This window comes from Rhagoletis zephyria, unplaced genomic scaffold, assembly GCF_001687245.7.
Source record: "Rhagoletis zephyria isolate East Lansing unplaced genomic scaffold, Rhagoletis_zephyria_1.1 Rzeph_scaffold_02372, whole genome shotgun sequence".
NCBI lineage: Eukaryota > Metazoa > Arthropoda > Insecta > Diptera > Tephritidae > Rhagoletis > Rhagoletis zephyria.
Window position 1 is genome coordinate 1 of NW_016159456.1, and position 4,875 is coordinate 4,875.

A 4,875-nucleotide genomic window follows, 5' to 3' on the forward strand; every position below is an offset into this window, starting at 1 on the left:
CATCCGCACGAGGGGCGCAGTCCGCATGACGTACGGAACCAATATTTTAAATTTTTGTGCCGAGTCACGATAGGCAGGAGTTTGTTAAGTGTCGAGATCTAAAACTGTTCAGCTACAGAACTAAATTCATCAGCTGATTTTATGTATTTATGTCAATAATTCACTTATTGAGAGAGGAAAGTATCGCTTTCTTAATGCTGAAAAGCGGATCTGATATATCAAACGTGCTGGAATGAGAGTTAAAATCCTGGCATAAGCAACGGAGTGGGTCGTGCAATTCAAAATTGGTTTTACAAGCTTTCAGAAATATGGGACAAAAGTGTCTTGATACGCGTGACGGAACATTAAAGCTTACATCAGCCAGAAGAGACGGACTTGAAATTGAGCCTGTCAGTAATTTAACCATAAAAATTATACCAAGCATTTCCCTGCGACTGGCAAGTGTAGGAAGGTTAATAAGTTTTAAGCGACTCGTATAAGGTGGAAGACTATATTGAGAGGCGGGAATGGAGGGTAAAAACCGTTGGGATATTATTATATTACAAAAAAACTCAGTGCGTGTAGTCTAGGGCTGCCAGACGTCCTGGTTTTCCAGGATTTGTCCTGATTTAAAAAAATGTTCCTGGTTTCCTGGTCCACACTTAAATTGTCCTGGTTTTTTATGACGGTCAATGAAGATACCTGCAACTTTTAAGAGATTTTGCTGTGAAAAAAAGGTTAAGCTTTCTGTCAAATTGATAAAGGAAATATTTTTAGTAACATGTTGAATATCTTCTTTTTGTTTAGCCCATTTGGTTAAAATCTCACTTTTTCAGGCAAATGCCAAAAATTGCAAGTTCCTGATCAGGAACACGGCTGAGGAGTCATACATAAGTACTGCCCAGAACGGAATTTCCAGAGCAGAAATCTCATCAAAAAGGTCTTTCTTTCGATCCTCCTCCATTTTTTTTAATGGAGTGGCACAAATTGATGGGCTTCTGCTTTCGCTACTAACAAAAGAGCTGTCAGAATGGCTTTTGTAGGGCATCTTCTGAAGAAGTTCTTTTAAAGTTTTTCTTTATTCATAAAAATCATACTTCTTTAAGGAATTTATTTAAAGCTCCTGTCTGGTGTTTCACTGGAAACGTCAGAACAGGCAAAGGTCATTTGATCGTATATCCAGCTTATACAGATGTTCTCTTAGTCTGCAGTGTCCTGTAAGAAATCCTGTTAGTATTCTCAGCCTCGCCTTAGGGCAAATTAATGTAATAATTGCAAAATTTTATTTTATCATACTTTTGGTGGAAAATCTACTAATACCGATAACAGTCGATAAATACAATATTGACACCGATTTAGGTATCACTAAATGTTATCGATTTCTGTATTTTAATGTTATCGATAATAAATCCACAAACATTTTTTGCTGATGATATCGGTAAATACACCAATAATGTTGCTGATACTTTTATGTCGTTCAAACAAAGTAGTTTCTTCAACACACAGCGGTGGATTCACAGATCTTACCTCCCTGCAAGAATTTCAACTTGTGATTTCTACACATAAAAATTCGAATCTGTAAATACTTAAAACGCATTTCATTGGTAAAAATATGTAGTGGAGTGTTTTTTTTTAGATTGGCGCTTACACGTATGTTAGTGTTTGGCCGAGCATCTCCTCCGATTTGTAGCGGGCGCCTTGATGTTGTCACACAAAGCGTAGGGATCTACAGTTTTACGCCGACTCCGAACGGCGATTGTATTTTTATGAGAAGCTGTTTTTCATTGCAGAAATACACTCGGAGGTTTGCCATTGCCTGCCGAGGGACGACCGCTGTTAAGAAAAAAACTTTTTTTCTATATTTTTTTTTGCGATGTTGCTTTGACCAGGGTTTGAGCCCAGGTGTTGTGGAGTGGAAGCGCGCACTCCTTACGACTACACCACAGCGGTAGTGGAGGTTATAGAGCACAAAAAAGGGAAATTTTAAAAGAGTTATTTTAAAATTCTTCAGAAACAAAAGGCTTAACAAAATGAAATCTATTCCAAATCGCTCTTTGCGAAAACTATTACTTTCAAACCTTTTACCCACCGTTCAAGTTAATCAAAGTGTCTATCTCTGCTGGGGTGCGCGCCGAAATGTTTATATCGACGGTACTTTGACAAAACCTCGTATCTCAAAACACTCTTAAACAACACTATCCAACAAAAAACCTCTTCTAATAACAAAAAATTATTTTTAAACACCTTTTGATTTGAATATTAAAGATTAAGTTCTAAGTAGTTGATTAAGAATAAAATATAATGCATCGTAGTATTTTAAGGCGTATTTTGAATTAATTTTACGCGAAACTAGCTAGTAGTGATTTCTGAGATACGAGATTTTGCTAAGTCGATGTGTATACAACTAAATACAAGCCATATATGTATGTATATACACTAGATAGGTATTATACAGAAAAGTTAATGTAATCCGCTTTTCACATACTGCAACTGGCCTATAAGCTGCCCATGTAGGGATATTTCTGTTCATTGTTGTCACATTTTTGTGGCGCTTAACTTTTATTAGAGTTGACATTAACGAGCCAAAAAGACCAGAATAGGTACCTACATAACCAGCATATGCTACATACGCTTACATACTAACACAAGGCTACTTACATACTTACATATATCTTATAAACGTATGCATGTGTGAAAGTAAGTCACTTTCATCTACATTTTAATGCCATAACGGGCTGACGTGCACACACACATGAACACACAAGCAAGCTTGTGGCGCAATTTCGCTCTCTTCTGCATGGAAGTGCTGGAAAATGTTCTTTTACATTTAAAAAAAAAATAAGAAAAAAAATCTCATAAAATAATAATGAAAATGGCAAAATGACTTCAATGTACTTTAAGCGAACAGAAAGTATCCCCAGTGGCTATAGTTTCATATGCAGCTGCTACTTTTGCAGCTGTTGCGCCGTGAGCTTATACTGTCACGGCGCACTGAAGTCCTTTGTAGACGCATTTGACCAATAAAGAAGTTACTTACATATTGTCGTATGTAGCGAGGCATCCAGAGGTAAGCGCTGCATACACGGGCTTGCGCACACATACATACATATACCATTTGTGTGCATGCAATTATATATTTCTGCAATGTTTATACTTGGCTTATTATGCCACTGGGTCAGTAATGTTCGCATCTCCATTTCAGGAAAATGAATTAAAATAAAAGCGAATGAAAGACGTTTTTCTGCATTAAATTTATTTTAAAAAGCATAATAAAAAGTTTGTAGTAAGAAATGGAAAGCACAGGCATGAAATGTTGAATGTGAGATAAATTAATTAAATGCGATGGCAATAAGCTCAGTAAGCTTTTGGGTTGACTTAAATATTTCAATAAAATATATAAATATGTAAGCGCATAAATATGTTTGCATTTATTGTTATGGATATACATACATTTTTATCGAAATTGACATAATTGATTTATTGATTTGCTCTACGGTGTGTTTTCGATATTTTTATTAGTAATATTTAGAATTATCGTTATATCATAACGGCTATCATGAAAAAGTTTGATTAAAACAAAAAGTTTGATTGAACATATAAATGGTATATTGATTTATTTACTGTTAAACACATACATATTTATCGATAATGTCATCGATATTTCAACGCTTTCAAATACAATAAATTTCTAACGATCGTTGAAATAAAAAATATATCGATAACGCGATCGTCCAATGTATACATATGTACGACACAGAGCCCTAACCGCCAGATAACGTAAATATTTTTTTTTTTGCAGCATTAAGACATATATTTGTACGCATTTTCAGCTTTATAGATATATACATATGTATATGTATATACATATGTACGCTCGCTTATGCTTAAGTAAATTTCCCCTGCTCTGCCTGACTAAAACGCTTTGCCACAAAATTACGCAAAAGCAGCAGTAAACGTAGTCGTAAATTGCGCTCACATTAACAAAGTGCTAGAAAATCTGCACAATAGTTACACAAATACTTGTACATAGATATGAATAACACAAATGTATAAATGTGCACTCCCATTAGGAATGCTGAAATTAATTTTTGATTTAACGCTCTACAGCAAAAGCGAAACTTTATTTGCGCTCAGTGCTTTGGGAGTGCAGCATTTTTTTTACGCGGAAATATTTAATTTAATTTATTGCCAAGCGCGCACAATCAGTGAAAGCAAAATTGCGGGTGGTTTTGTTTATTACGTTTTTTGTTTTTGATATGATTTGAAGCGAAAGAAAGTGTGATAAGCGTGAAAAAAGTTATAGAGAGGCTAGTGATTATTAAGTAAACTTTTTTCGATACTGAATTATGTGCCATTTGAAAAACACACTTTTTTGGTAAGACACATATCGATGGCTGAGTGGAAGGTCGACCTATCTCGGCAGCCAGTTCGAAAACGCTGTATCTCAAAAAACTTTTCAAGAACGCTCTATCTCACTTCAAAACGTATTGAAAATTTGCTGATATAGGGCGTTTTTGAATCGGCAGCTGAGATAGGGCGTTTTTGAAACGAATTCTGAAATAGGGCGTTCTTGAAAAGTTTTTTGAGATAGAGGTTTTCGAACTGGCTGCCGTGATAGGTCGATCTTCCACTCAGCCATCGATATGTAATTTTTGGAGTTTTAAATCTAAGACAAAAATGTTTCTATTTATTATGAAGTATTTTTAAGAAAAAACCAATTTACGGATGTGAAAATTTTTTGTTAGGAACTTGCCAAGAAAAAAATAAAAAAAATTCTACGTAGGGCGTGTGTGAATCGGTAACAAAGTTTGCGGCAAGTAAATTTTTGGCAACTATGTGGTGAATAAAATTTCAGTAGCTCATGAGGCTAGTGAAATTTTTGACAAATGCATAGAG